Consider the following 13137-nt stretch of genomic DNA (forward strand, 5'->3'; position numbering starts at 1 on the left):
AAGCAAATCATTTCTATGTCACAGCATCTTCTTCCTGTCGGTTAAATTTCGCGTCTCTAGCACGTCCTATTCGTGGTGTAGCTATTTTAATGGCCAGTAGTGTAGTCACTTGAGATATTCCCTGATAGGTTGTACATCTAGATCTACATGATTATCATGCAGTTCCCAATTAAGTGCCTGGCAAAGTGATTATCGATCGATCTGCTGGCTATTTCTCTACCGTTCCACTATCGAACAGTGCTCGGGAAAAACGAGCTCTTAAATCTTTCTGTGCGAGCTCTGATTTCTCTACCATGATGATTACTGCCCCCTGTGTAGGAGGGCGCCAACAGAATATTTTCGTAGTCGGAAGAGACAGTTCGTGTGGCATCACTTATCAGCCACACGGCCCACTCGCACTTCGTTACGTGGCGCCACGCAGTCGCCACCTAGTCACTGCCCCGACGCCATCCTTCTTACTTCAGGCAACCTCGTCCTTTTTCCATTATTTGAAATGAGTCTCCGCTCGCTTGGAGAGAAACAAGTTGCTGTGTTACCTTCTTCACTAATCATTTCTGCTCTTGAATCTTCCTGGCAGATCAAAACTGTGTGCCGGACCGAGACTCGAACTCGGGACCTTTGCCTTTTCCGGGCAAGTGCTCTACCAACTGAGCTACCCAAGCACGACTCACGCCCCGTCCTCACAGCTTTTACTTCTGCCAGTATCTCGTCTTCTACGAGTTCGAGTCTGCTGGCCGCGGTGGCCGAGCGGTTCTAGGCGCTACGGTCGCAGGTTCGAATCCTGCCTCGGCCATGGATGTGTATAATGTCCTTAGGTTAGTTAGGTTTAAGTAGTTCTAAGTTCTAGGAGACTGATGACCTCAGAAGTTAAGTCCCATAGTGCTCAGAGCCATTTGAACCATTTAGTTCGAGTCTCGGTCCGGCACACAGTTTTAATCTGCCAGGAAGTTTCATATCAGCGCACACTCCGCTGCAGAGTGAAAACCTCATTCTGGAAACATCCCCTAGGCTGTGGCTAAGTCATGTCTCCGCAATATCCTTTCTTTCAGGAGTGCTAGTTCTACAAGGTTCGCAGGAGAGCTCCTGTAAAGTTTGGAAGGTAGGAGACGAGATACTGGCAGAAGTAAAAGCTGTGAGGACGGGGCGTGAGTCGTGCTTGGGTAACTCAGTTGGTAGAGCACTTGCCCGCGAAAGGCAAAGGTCCCGAGTTCAAGTCTCGGTCCGGCACACAGTTTTAATTTGCCAGGAAGTTTCATATCAGCGCACACTCCGCTGCAGAGTGAAAATCTCATTCTGGATTTCTGCTCTTGTCCAGCTTTACTACCAGAACAGTTGCCGCACCACTCTTCGCCCCCCTCTCGTCACCAGTACGAAGTCGTACACAACTGTTGGCGATGGTACTTCATGAGAAGATTCTGCCGCAACGAAAATCGTCTTTGGTTTAATGATTCACATATAATGTACGTTACACTTTCTCCTCTATTTCGCGATAATATAAAATGAGCTACCCTTGTTTGAACCTTTTCAATGTCCTCTGTCAGTCACATCCGATGCTTATCCCACACCCCACAGCAATACTCCGGAAGAGGGCGGACAAGCGTAGTGCAAGCAGTCTCTTTAATTGACGTGCTACATTTCCTAGGTGTTCTGCCAATAAATCCCAGTCTTTGGTTTGCTTTCTCTGCAACATTACCCATGTGATCGTTCCAATTTAAGTTACTCGTAACTGCAATCTCCAAGTATTTAGCTGAATTTATGGTCTTTAGATTTGCGTGATTTATGGTGTAACCGAAATTTAGCAGATTTCCTTTAGTACTCATGCGGATGACTTCAAATTTTCATGATTTAGAGTCGGCTGCCACTTTTCGAACCATACAGATATCTTGTGTAAATCATTTTGCAAATGGGTTTTAGCATCTAATGCCTTTACAAGACAGTACATGACAGCATCATCTGGGAATGATCTAAGAGGTCTCCTCAAATAGTCTTCTACGTCCTTCATTTAGAGCAGTAACATCAGAGGGCCTGTAGCACTTCATTGGGAATGGTGGAGATTACTTTTGTTTTTCTCCCTTACTTTGTGTTAATTACTACGAACTGACATTTCTGATAGGAACTCACGAATGGAGTCATACAACCGAGGCAGTACTCCATAGAAGACTGCTGTGAGAAACGGTGTCACAAGCCTTCTGGAAATCTAACAATATGAATCAAAACTTAATAGTTAGTACTGGACACTTGCGCTGGGGTAACAACTCGGCTGTTTCAGTTTGGACATGACTACGCTTCCAATCACGAAAGCCTGACCACCGCTAAATGGCGTGATTAACAAAAGAGAAGTAATTCGGATGACTCAGATGTCCAATCTCAATGGGATTAGGCAATCACTGTAAAAAAAACCAGTTTATAACAAGACCAAATCACTCTATAATATCTTCAAGACTAGTCTAGAAAATACCGGGGAATCGGAATAAAATGTCTGCGAATATCTGTCGCAATTTAGCAAGAGAGTCTTCCAAGGAGGATTAGCACTGTTAGCTGCGAACAGTTCTCGTACGTCATGCACCAAAGGAAATACCCTTAAGCAACCCCTCAGAGTTGGTCTCTGTTTTGCAAGAAGGCTTAATCTAGCACATTAATGACCGATTGAATAATGAACAACACGGAAATAGAGGATCGTGCTATTCTATGAACAATAGAGTAATCAGTAATTATATAAAGAGAGCAACAAACAAAGTAACAAATGTTTCTCGGAAATAAAATTTGTTGCTCTCTACAGCTTATTAAGTATTGTCCCTTGATGACATGCTAAAACCGCGGCCATGAGTCGCCACGAACACGGATTGCTGATTTTCAGGGTACTGTTCTTTTGTTTGAGCCATGCAAGTACGCATGACGGACAGATCAACGAAGCAATTCCAAAGCTTGAGGCCGTTCGTGAGACACGATCTGATGACTCAACTAGACGATACCTACCAATCTTAGCAAGGATCCGGTACGGGTTCCAGATCCGGTTCACGGAAACGTGCTACGATTCTAAATATTTTCTCACAATCCTTTTGACAACATTGCCATCTTCGTCAGGAAAACTTTTAAAAAATCGCCGTAAACGCTGCAGTGAATACGGTTCTAAGAGCAACAAATAGCGAAATATATGTGCAGTAGTCTGATCAGACTTCTCAGCTGGAATCGCTGACGTGTCCTTGGAGAATGCTGTAACTGGAACAAATCGGCGTACAGCCGTTCATTAGTAACACAAGGAAAGGAAGAGCCAGTTTCGCTCAACCGTAAATGTGACTACTAAGTGGAGTGCTTTACTAAAGCGCTCCTAGGATGTTAAAATGTCCTGTAACATTTCTAGCTGTTGCAGCCAGGACTCTTTTATTGCCATTCAAGCCTTTTATGTGATAGAGTAGGCCACTAGCGTCACACGGAAGTACCGATCAGTCTTTGCCACCAAAGAAAGTTGTAGGTCAGCACACGACACTACAGTTTGGTGACCTACAGCTTTTAGCTGACTTGGATCCGGCGGAAAAAATTACTCCTTGATTGGAAACCAGGGTACGGTTTGCAAGAAAAAATTATTAACTTTAATACTCAAACGAGAATTTTTAAACAGTAAAAAATCTGTAAATAGTCTTAATTGGTTTGTCGCCGGATGACGTTGTGTAAATTCCACAACACTTCCTCGGAGCAACTGTCCGACATTTTCAGGTGGCTTAACCTTGCTGGTGGCTAGGTACGACTGACGGTATCCGCATGTGGACGCCCCGTATATACACTACTGGCCATTAAAATTGCTACACCACGAAGATGACGTGCTACAGACGCGAAATTTAACCGACAGGAAGAAGATGCTATGATATGCAAATGATTAGCTTTTCAGAGCATTCACACAAGGTTGACGCCGGTGGCGACACCTACAACGTGCTGACATGACGAAAGTTTCCAACCGATTTCTCAAACACAAACAGCAAGTGACAGGCGTTGCCTGGTGAAACGTTGTTCTGATGCCTCGTGTAAGGACGAGAAATGCGTACCATCACGTTTCCGACTTTGAAAAAGGTCGGATTGTAGCCTATTGCGATGGCGGTTTATCGTATCGCGACATTGCTGCCCGAGTTGGTCGAGATCCAATGACTGTTAGCATAATACGGAATCGGTGGGTTCAGGAGGGTAATACGGAACGCCGTCCTGGATTCCAACAGCCTCGTATCACTAGCAGTGGAGATGACAGGCATCTTATCCGAATGGCTGTAACGGATCGTGCAGCCACGTCTCGATCCCTGAGTCAACAACCATCTGCAAGAACAGTTCGACGACGTTTGCAGCAGCATGGACTATCAGCTCGGAGACCATGGCTGCGGTTACCCTCGACGCTGCATCACAGACAGGAGCGCCTGCGACGGTGTACTCAACGACGAACCTGGGTGCACGAATGGCAAAACGTCATTTTTTCGGATGAATCCAGGTTCTATTTACAGCATCATGATGGTCGCATCCGTATTTGGCGACATTGCGGTGAACGCACATTGGAAGCGTGTATTCGTCATCGCTATACTGGCGTATCACCCGGCGTGATGGTATGGGGTGCCATTGGTTACACGTCTCGGTCACCTCTTGTTCGCAGTGACGGCACTTTGAACAGTGGACGTTACATCAGGTGTGTTACGACCTGTGGCTCTACCCTTCATTCGATCCCGGCGGAACCCTACATTTCAGCAGGATAATGCACGACCGCATGTTGCAGGTCCTGTATGAGCAACTGGCTCGTCACAATACGCCTGTCACTACTCTTGATGAACTGTGGTATCGTGTTGAAGCTGCATGGGCAGCTGTCACTGTACACGCCATCCAAGCTCTGTTTGACTCAATGCCCAGGCGTATCAAGGCCGTTATTACGGCCAGAGGTGGTTGTTCTGGGTATTGATTTCTCAGGATCTATGCACCCAAATTGCGTGAATGGCTCTGAGCACTATGAGACTTAACAGCTGAGGTCATCAGTCCCCAGAACTTAGAACTACTTAAACTTAACTAACCTAAGGACTTCACACACATCCATGCCCGAGGCAGGATTCGAACCTGCGACCGTAGCGGCCACGCGGTTCCACACTGAAGCGCCTAGAACCGCACGGCCACACTGGTCGGCAATTGCGTGAAAATGTAATCACATGTCAGTTCTAGTATAATATATTTGTCCAACGAACTTCTTGGTGTAGCAATTTTAATGCCCAGTAGTGTAGCACACGCGCGCGAAGAATGCGCAGGCGCGGAAATCACGCATGCGCAATGATTTGCAAATAGATGGTGCCATACTCAAACGCCCTCTGCCGAAAATTGCGGAGCGGGCCTCCTGCGCTTGCACTATGCTCTATATTTACTAACAGTGCAGCCAGACGTTACTCACTAAGAAACCGTACTAGACCAATGTTACGATGAGCCTCTTATCGAAAAGTCTTGATTTTCTCGTCGTGATATCAACTGAGCAGAGCTTGGAACCCTGCATTGGCTACTATTAAATTGAATCAGCAGCTCTTCATTTGTTATTCAGTCTACCCAACTTATCATCAGCATTCTTCTATAGCACCACATTTCAAAAGCTTCTATTCTCTTCTTGTCTGAACTGGATATCGACTACGCTTCACTTCCATAGGAGGTTGTACTCCAGACAAGTATCTTCAGAAAAGACTTTCTAACACTTAAACTGGTAGTCGACGTTAACAAATTCCTCTTTTTCAGAAATGCTTTTCTTGATATTGCTAGTCTGCATTTTGCAACCTCTCCACTTCGATCATCGGCAGTTATTTTAATACACAAATAGCAAAACTCGTCTACTTCTTTTAGTGTCTCATTTCCTAATCTAATTCCCTCAGCATAGCCTGATTCAATTCGTATACATTCCATCACCGTCGTTTTACTTTTGTTAATGTTCATCTTACAATATCTTTGCAAGCCAATATCCGTTCCATTCAACGATTCTTCCAAATCCTTTGCCTTCTGTCGGAATACGCTGATGGTAATAGCTCCATATTTCGCAACCATATACAACCTCTTGCTCGACGAAAGATCCATATCTAAAGACTGAAAGTTTCACGCTGACACGCAAGAAAGGAACTGGAAGCAATCCGCTGAATTATAGACCCATATCACTGACATAAATTAGCAGTAAGATTTTGGAACATATACTATGCTCGAACATTATGAAATACCTCGAAGAAAATCGTATATTGACACAAACTCAGCGCAGATTCAGAAACCTTATTATTCACACGAAGTAATGAGTGCTACTGACAGGACATCACAAGTGGATTCCATACTTCTAGACTTCCAGAACACTTTTGATACCGTTTCTCAAAAGCAGCATCTAATCGAACTGCGTGCCTATGGAATATCGATTCAGTTGTGCGACTGGATTCGAAATTTCCTGTCAGGAAGGTCACGGTTCGTAGTAATTGACTTTAAGCCATCGAGTGGAACAAAAGTGATATCTGAGTTTCGTCACAGAAGTGTTGTAGGCCTTCGGCTATTCTTGATCTATATAAGAGGTTTAGAAGACAATATGAGCGGCTCTCTTAGGTTGGTTGGAGATGATGCTGTCGTTGAGCATCTAATAAAGTCATGAAAAAATCAAAACTAGTTGAAAAATGATTTATGCAAGAGATCTGTAAGGTGCAAGAAGTGGCAATTAACCCTGAACAATATAAAGTATGAGATTCTGCACATAACTAGCGAAAAGAGTCTATTAAAATTTGGTTACACGATAAATCACAGAAATTTATAGGTTGTCGATTTAATTAAATACGTAGGGATTACAATTACGAATAATTAAAGTTGGAATCACCATAAATAAAATGTTATGGGAAAGGCGAACCAAAGACTGGGGTTTATTGCCGGAACACTTATTGTAAGGAGATGAAACAAGTCTATTAAAGAGAGTGCGTACACTACGCTTGTCCGTCCTCTAATGGAGTATTACTGCCCGGTGCGGGACCCCTACCAGATAGGACTGAAGGAAGGCATCGAAAATGTTCCAAGAGCGGTAGTTCGTTTCGTATTATCGCAAAACAGGTGAAAGAGTGTCACCGATACGCAATCATTAAAACAGAGGTGATTTCGTTGCGGCGAGATTTTTTCACGGAACTTCAATCACCAACTTTCTCCTCGGAATGTGAAACCATTTTGTTGACTCCCACGTACATAGGGAGAAATGACAATCGTGATATAAAAGAAATCAGAGTTCTTGGGGAAATATATAGGTGTTCGTTTTTCCCACGTGCTATTCAAGAGTGCAACAGTCTAGCAACTCTACCAAGTTATTGGGTGAAAATTGCAGAGAGGTCATGTAGATGTGAATTTATTAGGGGTCAGTAATGAGGACTGCTTCTTCTGTTGCTAAACTTCTTGACTGGTGCGTCAAAACTTTGGGTCATACGAGTTGGGTGCCAAGAAGCTTGATGATGACATAGAAAACAGCGTGCGCCATCGTACAGGTATGGCTGAAACGCTACAGCTCACTCTGTACTCTTCGCATACTCCCCACAGCCAAATATGTGCGACGGTCGTTACTAATCCAATGGCCCTACAAAACATTCTCTTCCCTTGTTAACAGTTACCGCTGTTTTGTTACAGCTGGATCATCTACGATACACAGTGACCATGACGTCACACATGTAGTACGATGCTGGAAAATACGAATATACTGTAATAGACGGAGTTCATCTCTACCAGTGTAGACTGAGGGGAAACACATCAGAACAGATGACTTTTTTGGTTGGCTTAAGCAGCATCGTGCATATGTAATCCACAGTGCAGCAGACAATGACGAAATGTAATACAGACATCAGACTCCCTGTTGCGCTATGTCACCAATGCCGCGTATTTCATGTGTATATCCTCATGGCACACTTTGGCGTCAACGAGGCACCGAGGCTTCCTCTGGAAGAGAAGAACTTAAAAAGCGTCTCTACAGCCTATTGTATACAAGGGCAGTGAAGACGATGCTACGCAGCCCAGGCATGTGCTATCGGTTTGTATTTACCACCGTTAACGCTCTACATCCTACTTTGAATGTTCTGAAAGTTTCGCGCCAATTTAGATATTATCACTCCATTTTCTACAAACATCTGAGTATTTCCTTTGGTTTTTTCATCTGATATCAGCGCGTCACAGATCAATTAGTATTATCATACATGAATATTTTGTTTTCCGGTTCAGTGGAATAAAAATGTGATATAATAGAGACAGCTTTGCAGAAGTAAATTTAGGAGTAAAGAAAATATGAAAGAGAAACGTAGAAGAAAATCGTATATCTGTGGAAGATAGTTTTGTACCCCTCAACGTAATACATAAAGAATCCTCTAACTTTGAATGTTAAGCAGCTGCAGGTGGAAAATTCAAGTGAAAATTCCCATAAACGAAATAAAAACAGACGCAAAGCTATAAGTGCAAGTTCAAGCTGCAAGTACTATGAGGGACTGTCGAAAGGACGTAAGAAATCATATTCTTCTAAATGATGGAAACCATCCTACCGTTTCTTACAACTGAGCAAGGGTTCATACAGTTAACTTCTTCACTAAAGATTTCAGCAGTTGATAAATATTATCATCAGCTGCGTTTGCAAAGGAACATAAAATGTACTCGCTGTCTATTAATATCTCTGTTTTTAACATTCTTTCTTAAAGTTTATGTTTCAGAACGGATTGTGTGTGTCGGTCTGAAGATCTACGTCGTTTGCGAAGGTATTTGCTAGGAAATCTTGCCAACAAGTCCCTTGTCTCTAACAATATTCTCTCACATAACTGAGAATGTTTGTTTAGCATTTCAATTGAAAAGACCCAATGAACTTACGTATTCATAATACAGTTCGCGCTTCCTGTAGGCTACATCGCGTTTTCAAACACAGGTAACAGGAAATAATATTTTTCAATTACACTGCCTTGTCTGAAACCAAACTTCTTTAGTCTTTAACAATCTCTGTATTTGCTGTTTCTACGAAAAGTTGAGCGTTTCAGTGTTTCCAGTTGCCCCACCAATTTTTCGACAAATGGTGCACAGGCTTGCCTTACTCCAGAGTCCTGTGTATACAGCAGTACAATAAAAATTGCATTCAGTAATGTGTGTATCGTTTCGAAAACTACCACAAAGTAAATACTAATACAAATCGCCTAAAGTTATTTTTTGTGGAAGGGCTGCATTTTCCCGAGATTCTCAGAACGTGGGAAAGTTTCGGAGTTGTGTCGTCCTCGTTTTGGAAGCAGCCTGCCCTCTGCAGCTCGGCGCCCGTGTCGGCTGTGCAGAGGCGTGGCTGCGTGGCTTATCGTCTGCGGCGGACTCTTCTGCAGGAGGAAAGCAGCGAAGGCTTAGCAGCTGCCGACCAACTCCCACTTTCTGACTTGAAAACCAATTACGGTTTATTGACCAGCTACTGCGGGCGGTAGTCTCAGTACTGACGCAGTGTGGTATCCAGAGCACGAGAGTTCTCGAGCAAGCTGTTATATCGTCGTGCCACACAAGCATTGTATTTCGACAACAGTCTGGTGGTCTTCAATCTGACGACTGTACAAGCCTCTTCATCGCTGAACACCTACTGCAACCAGCATCGACCTGAATCTGCTTACTGTATTCATCCATCTGCAATTTTTATTCTCCCTCGCCCCCACCCCGCCACTCCTCCTTCCGTTACCAAACTGTTCCTTGATGCCTCAGTGCCTCAGGAGATGTTCTATCAACCAATCCCTTCATCTAATGAAGTTGTGGCACAAAATTTCTTTTTTCCCCAGGTCGATTCAGCACCTCTTCGTTTGTTACTCGATCTACCCAACTGACCTTCAGCATTCTTCTATAGCACCACATTTCATAATCTTCTGTACTCTTCCGGTCTGAATTGGCAGTCGTCCACATTTCACTTCCGCAGAAGGCTACACTCCAGACGAATACCTTCAGAAAAGACGTCCCAGCACTTAAATTTTTGTTTGATGTTAACAGCTTCCTCTCTTTCACAAACTCCTTTCTTGCTATAGTAAGTCCGCATTTTATATTCTATCTTCTTCGTCCCTCGTCAGTTATTTTGTTGCCCAAATAGCACAGCTCATCTACCATTTTTAGTTTGTCTATCATCTTTAGTGTTTCACTTCCTAGTATAATTTTCTCAATATCGCCAGATTTAATTCAACTACGTTTCATTACCTTTGTTTATCTTTATTTGATCTTCACCTTGTACCTCTTCAAGAGAGTATCCACTCCGTTCAGTCTGCTCTTCCAGGTTCATTGCCATCTCTGACCGGATTACTATGTCGTCGGTAAATTATTTTAATTCCTTCTCCGTGAACATTAATTCCCTTCCCAAATTTCTCCTTGGTTTCCTTTACTGCTTGCTCAATCTACACATTGGGTAATATCGGGGTATAAGCTACAACTCTGTCTCACTCTCTTCTCAACAAGCTTCCCTTACATGTCATTCAACTATTACAATTGCAGTGCGTTTTCTGTACATATTGTTGACAACTCTTGTTACCTTAAGAATTTCAAAGAGTGTATTCCAGTCAGCATTGTCAAAAGCTTTCTCTAAATCTTGGAATCCTATTGAAACTTCCCCTTCAAAACTTATGAATGACTGTGCTGGTAAACTTCTACGTTATTTGATTTTCAAACAGCTGAGCAGAACTGAACATATGGCTCTGACCACTATGGGACTTAACAGCTGAGGTCATCAGTCCCCTAGAACTTAGAACTAGTGAAACCTAACTAACCTAAGGACATCACACACATCCATGCCCGAGGCAGGATTCGAACCTGCGACCGTAGCGGTCTCGCGGTTCCAGACTGAGGCGCCTAGAACCGCACGGCCACACCGGCCAGCAACTGAACATACTCAGACATTTCTCTCTTTACTTATTTTGACCATCACTAAACTGACACACAAAATTTTTAGCGCAACGCAATCTGACTTTCAATAATCCCTACAAAAGAATGGACCTGACTAACAATAACCTATACCTTTCATGAATCACTTACCTCACAAAGATCTTCGTTACTCGAACTACTGCAATACAGTGAGCGCCAATACTGCCAGCTAAATAAATGATTCTAACTACTGAAGGCACTAACTACTGATAGGCATATTTAGCAAATGAAAGATTTTGATAGAGAACAAACAATGTATTTACCTTAGTAATGTTCAAAAGTCATCATATATACCTCTTTCAATTCATGACATCCATCTTTACAGATTTCGTTTTTCTGGCGGACACACGTCCAGATCGTTCGCTTATAATAACTTCTCAAAACTTTGGCTCTCTCCACATCCACCACTGCTGGCGGCTCACCTCCAACTGCGCAACGCTACGAGCTGTTCCCATCCAACTGCCCAACACTACAATAGCTAATATTCCAACAATGACAACCAGCCACAGAATGCACACTTCACAGTCAGTGATTTTCATACAGAGCGCTACGTGGCGTTACCAACATAAAAGCCTAAACAGCCTACTTACACTATAAACGCAAGTTTTACTTTCTTTCTCGTGTTCTTACACTTTTCCGGAACCACGCTAATCTTCCCCAGGGTTCGCTTGTGACAGTTTTTCCACTCTACTGTAATTACATAATTCGTGTTAGTATTTTGCAACAATAACTTATTACAGTGATAGCTCCGTAAGTACGCACGAGAAAATTGAGGAAATGACACATTACATATAGAAGTGAGTTCTAACTGTTTTCGCGAAACATACATACTCTTCACGTAAGTTTTCTTGCACAAATATATTCACCACATCTGTGCCATCAGCAGTGGGTTCTTATTTTTAGAACTTCAATTTTTTTATAAAATGGCTGCTTAAAAAATCAAGTTACATTGCACTGATGAATGTAACAGTAAAGTCGGCCGAAGTGGCTATTCCTTTGGCGTTAGCGGACAAGTATGAACAAACAAAATGAAGATTGTACTGCGCCTACAAATCCTTGACATCTGCCTACTGTTGCCTGTTCCGTATGTTGACAACGTAACGGGAACCTGACGTTACCGCTTGCAACACGTGCATTTAGGTATAATTTTATTCTAGTTTTATCAGTACATGTAAGGAGTGTTCAAATAAAAAGGTAAGAAACGCCGTAACAACCAAACCGGCTGAAACTTACATATGCCGGTTTGGGATAACGTAGTGAGACATCCAAGGACGCGGATGTAATGTCCGGCGTGCATGTGCACCTGTGCGGGCACACGACGCAGGAGAGAAGCCGACAGTTGTGTGTTCCGTCCATTTGGCGCAAGATTGCGTGTGATGACATTATGGCCTTCACATTGCAAACTTCGTCGATTAAAGAGCAGCGAGGTGTTATCAGGTTTCTTACTACAGAAGGGGCTAAACCGGCCGTTATTCATCGTCGGTTGGAGGCCATATGTGGTGGAGACTGCATGTCCGACAAGCCAATGAGAGAGTGAAGGCTAGGAGTGTTTGAGCGATGACCTGAGATCAGGGCAGGCAAACACGGTGATCATGGCGGAACTCGTTGACAAGTTGAACGGACTGGTAAGAAGCGATCGGCGTGTCCCAATGCGAATGTTGGTAGTGATGGTGGAGGCCAGTGTTGGAACAGTGAAACTTTTGTGCCAACACCTTGGGTTACCGAAAGGCGTACGCGGAATGACTTCCGAAGAAACTCAGCAAACCGCAAAAAGAACTGCGTATGGGGCTAGCACTGAAACACCTCTTCCGGTATCATTAAGATACCGCTTTCCTGGAGCGGATCGTCACTGGTGACGAAAGCTGGTGCCACCACTTCGAACCAGAGACAAAGCGGGATAACATGCGGTGGGAGCATGCGTCGCGATCTCCACCTACAAAATTCAAAGCTGTGCCCTCAGCAGGCAAGGTAGTGCTCTCTGTCTTTTACGACGTCCGAGGGCCGATACTCGTTGAATTCCTCGAGCGCGGAAAAACCATTAACAGTGACGTGTAGTGTGAGGCACTCCGTAGCCTACACAAGTCCATCAAGAGCAAACGGCCTGTGCTGCTTACGGAGGAAGTAATTCTGCTCCACGATAACGCGCAACCACACGTCTCCGAGGTCACACAAAGTGTAACGGCTAAGCTCGTGTGACCAGCCAGAGCATCCGCCCTACGGCCAGGACATGTCGCC

General features: G+C 43.8%; 1 non-coding gene across 1 annotated transcript; it reads right to left on the minus strand.

Annotated features, from left to right (window-relative positions):
• Positions 1–588: 588 nt before the first annotated feature.
• Positions 589–663, minus strand: Trnaf-gaa. Its single transcript has one exon. It is a non-coding gene; the product is annotated as a tRNA-Phe (tRNA).
• Positions 664–13137: the final 12474 nt, after the last annotated feature.

This window comes from Schistocerca piceifrons, chromosome 2 (assembly GCF_021461385.2).
Source record: "Schistocerca piceifrons isolate TAMUIC-IGC-003096 chromosome 2, iqSchPice1.1, whole genome shotgun sequence".
NCBI lineage: Eukaryota > Metazoa > Arthropoda > Insecta > Orthoptera > Acrididae > Schistocerca > Schistocerca piceifrons.